We start from the raw sequence: 12983 nt of genomic DNA, 5'->3' as shown, positions 1-12983 counted from the left end.
TGCATGTGTTTGGGTTGCTGCATGTGTGTTTTAAACATGTGAGGTTATGCGTGCATACATGTGAAAATGTATATGTGTGTATTTGTGTCTCTGCAAGTGGGTGTGCACATATGTGCTGAGCAGCAGTTACTAAACACATCCATATGGTTAGTGCACTGGATTTGGCATGATGTTGGTGATTGCACATCCAAGGGTTATAGATGTGAGTATTTTTCTATTGGAAGAGAAAGACAGTGGAGATTTGGATGGATGACAGTTGGAGTTGTTCCACTAAATTGAACTTCAAGCCTTTGCTCTTATTGCAAATGCAGATATTCCATTCAGAAATGTCATCTTCATGTGTAGGAATGCACATATAGATACTACTCCACCTACACACTCTCTGTCCAAACTGACTGCCAGGCATGTGTGAGTGTGTGTGCGCGCGCGCGTGCACGTGTGTGTGTTTGTGTATGTATATACATATATATCTATATATATAGATATATATGTATATATATGTATATACACACACACTCACACATACACACACACTCACACATGCACACACGCTCCCTATCATCTTCTCTGTCTTCCTTCTTCTACTTGCCAAGACAGCTGGCAGCCATGTGACTGTGAAGGGGTTGTACTTCCTGCTTCCTGTCATTATAATAGATGGTCTGGTGTGGATTCCACCGCCCTCCTCCACCAGCAACCACCACGCACATACACACACGTCTTTCCTGATCAGCATCCAAATGGCCTGCCTCAACTCCCCCCATTTCCTTGACAGACCCAGGAATAGATCCTTTATTCAACAAGTGCACAACCACTGACTCACATACGTGTGCTGGGAGACATACATACGCATATGTGTACACATACATACCAGAATCATAATCAGGTTTTTTAGTCAAGTTTATTTGTGCACACAAGGACTCCACTTGTCAGATGCTGTAAGTGTACCTACACAGAGCACCAAACCAACAAACACGCACAAATAAACAAATATACAACTGTTACAAACTGCATAGGGCAATTAGGCAAAGAGACAAAGACCAACACTTAAACATACAAACAAATAAGCATGCAGCAGGTACTGTAGACAGGTCAAATAGTGTGTGTATACATACAGACAAATATAAACACTGTGACTGGTTAGCGCCTGTAGCAATGCTATATGTCGTTCGTTTATTTGGTTTGTTTGTTTTCAGCTTCTAACAGCATGTTCAGGAGGTCCTTCTTTGTGTGTGTGTGTGTGCGTGTGTGCGTGCGTGCGTGTGTGGGTGGGTGTAAGTGTATGAGGGAGAACATCTGGGAGCCAGAACAGAGCTGTGGTGGTCTACAGGGAGGTGACCCTGGCCTTAGGAGACCCTCCCTTTGCAGACTACCACAAAGCTTGTGTGTCTGGAGGAAGAAGAAAAGGGGCTGATGGTAGCACCTGCCTGCACTTCTGGCTGTGTTTGTTCAGGCCAATTCCTGGTGTTGATTACTGAACCCAATATGCACGTAACACACATCTCATTTTCAGGTTGCAGCTACAAGTTGTGCACACAATTAGGTATATTTAGTTATTTATAACTGTAAATATTTAAAAATGTGGAATGCTAAACCTAAGTGAGGTCATGAAATGATTCATGCTCAATAAAATGCTATTGACCCTAACCTACTGTGAGGTTGGACACCTGTGTACCCTCAGAAGTCAATCTAACAGTCTTGTTTGAGCTTCAAACGCAGGGTTGTGGTCCATTCATATACTTTTGCGTGTGTTACTTAAATACATCTCTGTAGACTGTCAGAGCGTGCGTTGTTTTGTCAAACTGTTCTGTGTAGCCTGTAGCCTGCAACAAAAACATATACTGTACAGAAAGAAAAGAGAGTGGGATCAAGTGGGGAAGAAACCCAGCTGCAGGCTGCACTGATGTCTTAATGACGGTGGTGTGCCCCAGCAGTGTGTAAAGCTCTATGGTTAGACTTCTAGTTGTTTGGATATGTATACAGTATGTTTGTAAACCTATGTGTGTGGCTGACCTCTGGCCTGTCAAACAGAGAAGACAAATATCCAACAAGAATTAGTTACAGTATGGAATAATCATCATATAAAATGTCATATTCTCGTGACCAAAAATATCATATCTAATTATTGACACACATTTTTAAAGGCCACATCTGGCCAACTGGTGCTTTTTTTTGCAGATGTGTTTCCTGTGACTAGAATTATTGTTATCCCTATCAAATGTTATTAGGGTCTGGATATATTAGATGGTTCCTAATGTGGGAAATAGTTTCACATTCTAACTGTAATATTGAAATTGTGGCATGAGTGTGTGTGTGAAAGGAAGGATAAGTGAAGTCTCATCGTAATCACTTTAAACAATCATTGCCGGATGACTCAGGGATTCTCTCATGGGTTCTTCTCCTCATGAACTTCTGACCTCCCCAGTTCTCATATCTGCCCTTATGCCAGGGGTGGCTGGCTGCGTGTGTGTAAGACGTGAGTAAGCTCTGTAGGAGTGTGTGTGTGTGTGTGTGTGTGTGTGTGTGTGTGTGTGTGTGTGTGTGTGTTCAAACCTGAATGCAGCTTTATCAAAGTGGATTGATTTGATCTGACTATGTGTCTTTGTGAACACGTGTCTGTCCTTCTACATACAAGTTTGTGTTTTAAAGCTCCCATGTAGTGTGTGTGTGTGTGTGTGTGTGTGCGTGTGTGTGTGCGTGTGTGTGAGTGTGACTCTCATTTAAACCAGTTAATGATATGGTTTTTCATTTCCGTGACCAATTTGCCTCCATATAATTGTCATGTGTAGCTGTCTATGTATGTTCCTTTTCCCACTGGCTGTTTAGTGATCCGTCTGTCCCAAGTGTCCATTGTGTCAGGCAATCGGATTAGCCCCAGTCACGGTTGGCTCCAGCTATTTACTGCTATCCTAATGGGTATGAATGGACATGCTTGTCATGAGGGACGGACGCTTTGTCTAAGGACATAGCAGGGAAATAAAGTAAGGCCTAATGTGGTGTATGATAGTAACCTAACCCACTGAGGTCAAACAAAGTGTGTGTGGACTAGTTAGTGTTTCATGCCTCTATCTTGTGTTTAACCAGGATGATGTGTTCTTGAGGAAGGTGATTGAGGTGGCTCTTATTTCAAACTGACTATATGCTTTTCACCCAAAACACAAATTAATGTAAATAAAGACTGAAATTTATGTCAATCGGAAGTCTTAGCTTTAATCACCCTTATTTTTCTGAATATACAGTAAGTATTTGTGAACACAAAAAAAGGTTATGGCCAGCAATGTTTGCAATGTGACAGGTGGACGCATCCTCGCATTTGAAGTTACACAATATTTCTGCGTTAACAAAGGGTCAAATGACTGCATGCAATGTGAAACGCCACACAGAATTACCACCCAACTCTGCAGGTCCCCTCAGCTGTATGAAGCATTTTGATGTCAGCTCATTGGTCCTGTTTTTTATAGACCCCAACTTTGCTGTCTCACTGCTCTCATTAGCATAGTTTGTTTCCAGTTCAAACACTACAAAATTGATCCAATAAGCCCACTTTACACTACCTGCCCAGCACCAAATAACAGACAGATTTAGCACCTAGCTATTGAACATGGTGGAGCATTTTACAGCTACAGAGTCAGATATTTCCCTCAGGAGTTGGAGACCAAAAGACAAAACTAAAAGGAGAATGAACATTGGCGTTACATAGCATAAAACACAATTTCAAATGAATGCTGATGTTTCTTCTGAATCTGCTGGATGTGTAATTGGGCCAAAGATGTTTGCCAAAACAACTTTATAAAGTGATAATATGCCAGTGTTGTGTTCCTAGCTTGTTGTGCTGCTGCCAAGGGGCCAAAAAATCTATTAATGCAGATTTATGGAAATGCAGAAAGGAAATGTTTAATATTAAGTGAAATTAAGTATTTATTATAGAAACACATTAAACTAGAATCTACAGTTGAACAAATTGCTGTTATATCGCTGTAAAGCCAAGTTATCTTTGAATGTTATTATACCATCAGTGTAGTACACTGGTGAAGTGTTTCAGGAGTTTCGCTGAGACTGTGAACCCTCTCACATGTCTTCTACTTAACCACAGCAGTTGAAATGTTCCAACTCCATTCTCTTCAAATCTTACAGAAATTGTAGAGCCAAGTTTCAAACACTCTTCACAGGGGAGGAGGAGGTGAGATTTCACTTAGTTCCAGTAAAATGTGGGCAATCTTTCTGTCTCTCTCTTTGTTTCTCCCTGCATCCCTTCTCTGGACCAACCAATCCCACTTTGCCATGAACAGAGTCAATGTCAGTACTCTGACAAACCCACTCTTTTACTTTACTGATCCCAATCTGAAGATAACTATCTTTGTGTTTGTGTGTGTGTGTGTGTGTGTGTGTGTGTGTGTGTGTGTGTGTGTGTGTGTGTGTGTGTGTGTGTGTGTGTGTGTGCGTGCGTGCGTGCGTGCGTGCGTGCGTGCGTGCGTGCGTGCGTGCGTGCGTGCGTGCGTGCGTGCGTGTGTGTGTGTGTTGGCAAGTGCAGGAAAGGTCAAGAGGATTGTAGGCATTTTGTGCATGTGTTTGTGCACGTATACATGTGTGCAGGTTGGCATGGCTGTAGTGTCAGCCTGACCCAGTTTGTAGTAAATTGGTTTTGCTCAGTGGAGCCTTAAAAGACCCATAATGGGCCACACTGGAAAGGTACCCAAAGAAATAGAGAGAAATGTAGAAAAAGAAAAGAAAGATAGAATGTAAAGGGTGAAGAGAAATGTGTGTTCCCTGGAGAATAAACAGAGGAATGGAAGAGAAAGAGCAAGAGAGACACAAGTGGAGGAGAGGCAGGCCACCAAGGGATGTTGCAGCAGTTATGATATTGTAGCCTCAATTGTTTGCAGTCAACCACAAGTAGGCCTTCAGAAATACAACTCTGCATGTGATTGTGAATAATTTGATGTTGCAACTTCGGAAAATCCCTTTGTTAGGGTTAAAAGTTCACAGGGTCAAGAGTGTGTGTTAAAGTTTGTGTGTTTTTAATGCAAAAGAATGTGCATGCCCCCCCCCTGCAGTATTTTCTGGACCATTAGTTTTCAGGGTCTGTACAGCTTGAGTATATAGTTGGTCAGTAATTCACTCCTTAAGTATATTTACTGAAATAAGAGGCTTTCTTTTGACATGTGGTGGACTGGTAATGGCCTCTAATTGCAAGAGAAAAGCCATTTCCAAGCACTAATTTGAAAAGACACACGTTCTTGTAAGTAGGCACACAAACACATAAGCAAACAGATTCATAAATGTAAACGCATATGTGCAGACTAACATACATAGGAATAAACAAGCATATACAGATCCACAGAAATGTACACATATGAACTCCGACGTGGCCACACACACACACACATGCACATGCGTCACCTGAACTCTGTATAATCCCATAATGGAGCAGTTTAATTTATGAAATGATCCTGACCATTGGCAGCACATTGGTTCAATTACAGTGTTTACTTTTGTATTTTTTTCCACAAACTCCTAAATATGATTCAACAGGTCCTGAACTGTCTACAATCAACAGTTGTACAAAAAATGCTCTTGAAGATTTAATCCAATAGGGGTGGATTTGAAATTGGCACCAAAAGTATTGGAATCCATGTCTGAAACCCATTACTACATGAGTTTAATAGTTTATAGCACTAGATTAAAGCAAGTAAAAACCAAATGTTATTGCTGGATTACATTATTTCCGAATTTCCAATGAGTATGGGACCTTAATACTTTTGGTTACCTATCAAAATGTGTCTGTAGCTAACAATGAAAGTTGTCATTGAATAACTGTTCAGATTTGTAGTCTTGTTTTATGTTTCTTTAGTCAGATATTTACTGATTTTGAATAATATTTTTTCCAATTTTAGACCGTTTTATTTTGGCAAAATTCTAAATTACAGCTGCATGTGTTTAAAGGAACATTTAATATATGATAAGCTCTTATCTTCTTTTGTTTAATGAAAAAAGGGTTTGTAGAAAAAAACATTAATATTGCTCAAAGTAAAGTATTGTTTTCATATTGGTAATAAAACTCTGATATTGTTTTGACTTTCCCATTCACTTGAATGGTGACAGTTTAGTCAGGGGTACTCAAGTCAGCAACGCAGTAAATACAGTAACCGCATGTAAATTGTAGGGTTATGTAAACAGCTTATTGACACCATTTTGTTATGGCATTCGTCACATAACTGTCCCCATGCAGTGTGATGCTTGTTTACTGGAAGACTTGAATGTAGTTGTGTTTTGTCTGGTTTTTCCTACAAGAGAGCATCAAGAAGGAAAGTATTACTGCATTAGGCAGCGGGCTGAGGCTCATACCAAACACTCACAACTCATGAGGTTGAGGTCCTTTAAGTTCCCTCAGCCAATTTACCCTGTGTGTCTGTCTTTGGCCTTTTCGGCAATCCAGTGAAGCAATGATGCATTCAAATAAAAACAGTGAATGTAACACACTCCCGGTCTATACGAAACCGACATGACTGAGGGGTTTGCGGGCAGCCTTCAAGGCCCTGAAGGGAGGAATGTGGTTGCATGAGTGTGTGTTTTACTTGGTTAGGTACTTATATGTTTCTGTATGTGTCTGTGTATGTGCATATATGTGTGCGTAGCCACATATGGAAGTGCTTGTCTCATACATTGTTGTTGTTCCAGCCAGGCGGGTACAACAGGCTGAACAGACCAAAGGGTGTGTGTGTGTGTGTGCGTGCGTGCGTGCGTGGGTGCGTGCCTTCGTGCGTGCGTGTGTGTGTGAGTGATAATGTGTGTGTGTGCGTTTTGTAAAGGCTCAATTCATGTAGAGAATAACTACAGTGAGCGTATACAGAGGACCCTGAACAAAATGTCCTGAGTTGTTTAACTTTGAATTTGTTCTACTAAAAGTAGATATATGAATTGTTTTTTTATGTTTTGTGACTTCTGCACTTTTGGAAGAGCGATTGCCTCAATGCAGCCGCTTCTAAGGATACAATTTAAACCAATTTAGCCCCTTACCCTAACCTTAACTATCACAAATAAATTGCCTCACAACCGTGGCTTCAAACTTCAATTTGTCCACACAATAGAAAGACATGTACTCACGGACACATGCATGCTCATACTTCAGATCAGACTTGGGTTTTGCTATTATGATCTCCCCTCATCTTTTCCCTGCAGACACACATAATTGGCCCATACTTCTCACTTTCTCTCTTCTTAAAACGTCTCTGAGTTCGGCTTTCATCGTCATCAGACTCAAAAGGGCGCAGCTTTCACTCCAGTTTCACTCCTGTTTCGAAATTGATGCAGGGTCCCAAGCGGTTTCTGTCAAAATGGCCACGGCAGTCAAAACCCAGAGACGTTCCTGATATTAGAGAAAAATAATGTCTTTCACAGTGCGTAAGGTATTCCAAGTGAGTCACAGATGATTGCAGTTTTCCCCTATGACCACTGTGTAATAAGGTACATGAACCCCCTTCTTCATATCCCTCCCTCTGGCTTTCTTTCTCTCTTTGGCAAAATGACCATCATCCAAAATAATATTTGCCATCTGATGAGTGCTTGAGATGAGTAGGAATATAGTTTCACACTTTTTTTTTTTTTTACTCTTTCAACCGTTTTCTTTTTTCCCCTTTTCACTTGTATTTCGTTGAACTTGACTTTTTGACATGTGCACCCCACCCTTTCCCCCCGCCTTGTTGTATTTTTTATACGTGTGTAAAACAACAGTGGGGCTTGAACGTTTCCCTGGGTGGTCTCCCTTGTACTCCGAGATCCTTTCGACTCTCTAAGGGTTTTCATTTGAGAGGGTAGCGGTTCACTGCCACAGCTAGCCTGCAGCTTTAAGCCCTGCTTCCCTTTCAGTTTGATGTTTATTAACCATTTCAATGCTAGTTTGTGTGTTTTTGCATGCACAGTTGAAAAAAAAACACACACTGTTGAATTTAACCTTTTTTCTAGACAGGCAATCAAAACCTCTGACATTATTTGTCAGGTAAAAATAAATATTGTGCTACTAACAAGGTAGCGCAACAGAAGTTTGTTTTCAGTTGTTCTTCAACCAATCATGGTGGAAATTCAGTAGACTTTAAAATCAACTGACTCTGTTCTAGTTGCAAATGATTCAGACCTAAAATTTCCACATCATTATCACAGTTTATAGCTTGACAGTTGATTGAAGTGAAATTCTATAACCAACCTGGTTTTTTGTTTGGCAGGAGTGTGACATGTGATTCTGCAACTCTCCAGCAGGGAGCACTCTTGGCACATATACATGATATTTACTTGAGGGCTTTTTCAAAGTCTTAACAACCAAAAGTGTCAAACATTTTTTATTAGAAATGAGTATCAAATGAAATTAAATTATGGTAATAATTTAAAATAACATTTTTACAAATAATATCAAACACATGTTGGCTTTTAAAGTTGTAATTTGATTGACATGATTCCACAAGATTGAAAGCCAGTGTTGTCTTTGACTCCTAAAGGTATTGAGATAATTTCCCCAAGAATACGCTTGTTTATTATATAAGTGTTGCTGAGGTGCTATGAATACAGTTGTCTATTTTACTTCGATCCAAAAAGATTCAATCCCAAGCATCAACATCTAGCAGGCCTATAAAAACTGTTTGTCTCTTCTGTCTGTCCGTCCCTCATTAAAACAAAATGAAACACCATCGTCATCCAAGTGGCAAACACAGACCACCAATGACCATCTGAGCCACACACACATACGCACACAGATGCAAACGGTGCTATTTCTGAGTGACACAAATCCCTGCTCAGATGACGTGTTGAAAAGTGAATCGATGCCACAGCAGTGATTTTATGTAAGACTTTTTCTCTCTGTTGGTCTGTCTCTCTCTCCCTCTCTCTCTCCCTCTCTCTCTCTCTCCTCTTTGACTGGGTTTTTGACAGTTTGGAAAGTTTGAAGTCATGGGTTTTAATCAGGGCCTTGCGGCCGGGCTCAGAGCATGGCGTGGCATGGTATGATGGCTCAGTTTAAAGATGTGGGTCTGGGTCTGGGCCAGGCCTGGGTGGCACTGCTAGAAAGAGAGAGGGGTTGGTGAGACGGTGAGAGAGACTGAAGGAGAGAAAGATATGGGGGAGAGAATCTACTCTCACTGCACCCACAGCACACAGCAAGTTTGGCCACAGACCCCCAAAGGCCTGAATTGGCTGCATTAATGACAGCTGATTATGTGTGGGCATGCGTGTCTGTGTAAGGTGTGGACATGGGTGTACACAGATTTTTACACAAACACAAACACAATGTTTGATCAGTGTGGGGAAGTGTGGCGAATAGATGAATTAATCTAAATCATCCTGCGGTTTTTAGCCTCACCAGTTTTACATCAGGTCCTGCTGCTAATGTGTGTGTATGTGGTGAATACTTTTACTCCTACTGTGGCAATCATGACTTGATGAACCATGATGATTTTTAAACATTATTTTCTATGAAAACAAATGGAAAGCATGAATATAATTAACAAACTGCAGTAAAAGGATTTAGAAGATTATCAGTGCATGACTTTTTATGCATTTTCACTTTTCTCTCCGCCCAAATAAAATTCTGAGCCACTCTGTGGGGGAAAATGTTATTTTACAAACTGTTACTCAACATTTGACTGACTTTGTAGGAGACTTAAGTGATGTTGTACCTCTGGAATGCGACGTTCTTGCAAGAGGATGCAACTGTGGACTCAGAGATTGAGTTCATTGCCATATTGCTGCACTTTTTCCCACAATCTATCCAGTCTGTCTTGACCATCTACACATCAGTGAGATTCTTGAGCAGGTTGGGCTGCCCTCTCACCTCTGAGAAAAAGATGAGAAATAATGTGGAGCAGTGTTTATTTTAATCTCTGGGTCTACAGGTGGCTGAAAACAGGATATTTCTGCTTTAAATAACCTGTAAGGATTGTGAGAGTTAAATCTCTGTATTCCCAATGTTCTTATGTTTGCTTTATTTAGAGATGACAGACAAACATTATGCCCTGTGTGACAAGACAAATTCCCAGTAAGGCTATCATATCCCATTTTATCTATTTTAGGATTGCGTAATTTTATCTGTGACCTATATCATTAACTCAGTCACATAAAATCATTGCGGCCACATAGTATACTGTATATCTTTTTGTTCTGGCAATTGGATAACAAGGATTAGATTACTGGAGGTGGGACAGATAAAAAATGAGAGAATTCCCCTGATGCCTTCGGTCATTTGTGATATACGCAGAGGTTAAGTGAATGTAGTGTGTGTTGTGTCTTGATCTCAGAGAAGTTAATGCGTATGTGTGTGTGTGTGAGTGTGTGTGTTGTCGTGCCAGGGCCACATTAGAGGAGCCTTTCAAGTCTTTTCGACCTCCTCCTACTCCTCTGCATAGTGCTTGTGTTGTGGTCTGCTCAACAGCCAACCTCTCAGAACCCCTGCGAACTCTGTGTGTGTGTGTGTGTGTGTGTGTGTGTGTGTGTGTGTGTGTGTGTGTGTGTGTTTGTGTGTATGTGTGCCCATATATGATGTTGTAGGGTTATTCCCAGTGTGTGGGATCCCCCAATATCCTGCTGGATTTCTCTTTTGTATCCCTATCCCTGTTTCCGCCGCCTCTCCTCTCATATCACTGTCTCTCTTTGTGATTAATATAATGGAGATGTATAAAAATTATGAGTACTGTCATCTTTGATTGTGTGTGACTCAGTTTCGTCGTCACCTCCATGCTGCTATGATAAGTCTACAGCTCTGCCCCTATAATGTAGTCGATGACAAACGTGGGGCCTGGTCTCATCCTCCTCTCTACACACACACCCACAGCTCTTTGATAACTACGCCAATCGCTCCAAGCTTGCGCTAACACATTTCAGCACACTAGCACTCATTGTGAATTGGGTTCAGAATAAAAGGTTAGCTAACGCTTTGATCCTTACCAAACAGAACACACGCTCATTTGCCGTGACACACCACGCCATTGTGCTTTATGTGCCAGCCGAAGGGAAGGCGGAAGACTGTACATCTCTTATATGTTGTCAGTATCTTTAAAACTCTTCTCTCCACATGTTCGATACTTGTTGCCTACTGTGAGATAATACAAGATGTTTAAGCTAATGAATCTCTCAGCGGTGTATCAGCCTTCATTAAGACTATGTTTTTTTTATTCCACAAACAGATCAGCCCATTACCCTCACCTGAACTATTTCACTCTCCTGTTAGTCCATAAAAACAGTAATGATGTTTATATTGGCTAACAGTTGCCTCATGCACAGAAAACATGATAATAAAAGTATTACTTAGCCTCAATACAGTAGACGGTTGCATTGTTATTACTGGCTTATTCCTTGTTGTCTGTCTGAGAGGGTTAAGAGTGATCTGTCTTTGGAGGAGCTCTGTGTAGGTGCAGATTAAAAGTAGGAACAAATACAGTTTCAGAATATCCTGTTGATATGTAGGAAATAGGCACATATAAGATTACTTATTTTGCTTTATATTATTATTATTATTTTCCTTTGGAGCTACTAATGCAAAAAAAGATATACAAGAACAGACAAGTCGAACCACAGTACAACCACTAGTTTTTACTGTAGTTTTACAGTTGATATTTCAACGTATACTTTTCATGACAGGGCAGAATTAAAGGAAATTAAAATTAAAGGAATCAATTTTATGTTTAATGTAATGGACTGTGATATACTGTTATGGATTATACTGCTTAAAATTTTAGAGCAGTTAATTAATTAGTTGAAGGGGGAACTCATCAACTATTTTTAAGTTGCTTAATCCTTCCACTAATGTTTTACAGTCACTGCTTCCAGCCTCAAAAATGTGAATATTTGCTGGTTTTCTTAGTCCTCTCTGATAATAAATTGAACATTTTATTCTTGGGCAGTTCAAGAGACAAAACAAGCAATTTGAAGATGCCTTTGGCTCTTGGAAATCATGGTGGGGCATTTTTCACTGTTCTCAATTAATCAAGTCGATTAGAAAAAAAGTAATTGATAATAAAAAGCCCTACAAAACTGTTGTCATATCTATCACAAAAAACCTTAATTGACCCTTTTGTTAAGTTCCAATTATGATGTGCTTGGAGTCTTTATAATTTGGACAACATATCTTCACAATACAATTCCAACAAAAGTCATATATACTAGGGATGCACCAATCCAGCTTGTTTCTCAGGGTATCTTCGCATACCAATTACCGATCTGATAACAGCGCTCCTTTGAGCACCCCAGCTTTCTCAGTGTGGGCCATGGGTTGTTTCTAATGCAACATAACTCCACATAGTAAGACACCAGATTGTATAAAGATAGGAGAAGGTACAAGTGGATATATGCATGAAAATATGCTGTAACACAGTTCCAGCAGTAGTTTGGAGGTAGAGGAAGAGTCATCCTACCAATAACAGAAGCACTGCATATAAAACAGGTGTATAAGTGCTTCCGACTTGGCACAAGGACTATCTGTGGGAATTGGTGTTTCAGTGAATGATCAGACTGTGAAGTCAAGTTCTGTGGACAACGTCCAAAGAAGAGAATCATTACTTACAAAACTGAAAGATTAAATTTTGCCAAAGAGCACGAGAAGAGGCCTGGTGAATATTGGCAGCACATTGTTTGGGCAGATGAAAATAAAATAAAGTTGTCTGGATTAGAAGGGGTCCAGCATGTTTGGTGTGGACCTGGCAAGCATATATATATATATATATATGTGTGTGTGTGTGTGTGTGTGTGTGTGTGTGTGTGTACTGACTTTTATTGCAATTGGTTCTTTATTATGGACCTTTCATTACGAAACATTTATGTTTTGTATTGTCTTCATTCTTCTTGGGCTTTGGCCAAAAACAAAATAAAATTTTGAATAATTATTACTGATATTACAGTATTAGCCAGTCACTTACATAATAACTATAAAAAGCCACATTTAGATGTGTGTATATGCTTCTGCTTGTGTGTGTTTGAGTGTATATACAGTATATATATGCCTCTGTTTT

General features: G+C 40.1%; 1 protein-coding gene across 9 annotated transcripts in view; it reads left to right on the top strand.

Annotated features, from left to right (window-relative positions):
* dync1i1 (dynein cytoplasmic 1 intermediate chain 1) overlaps positions 1–12983 on the top strand; it is a 66259-nt gene that overhangs the window by 6774 nt on the left and 46502 nt on the right. The gene's annotated exons all lie outside the window — the stretch shown is intronic.

The sequence above is a fragment of the Seriola dumerili genome, unplaced genomic scaffold, assembly GCF_002260705.1.
Source record: "Seriola dumerili isolate Sdu_G_001 unplaced genomic scaffold, Sdu_1.0 BDQW01000110.1, whole genome shotgun sequence".
Classification (NCBI taxonomy): domain Eukaryota; kingdom Metazoa; phylum Chordata; class Actinopteri; order Carangiformes; family Carangidae; genus Seriola; species Seriola dumerili.
Note: the sequence above shows the minus strand (reverse complement) of the source record. Positions and strands in the feature narration are given on the sequence as shown.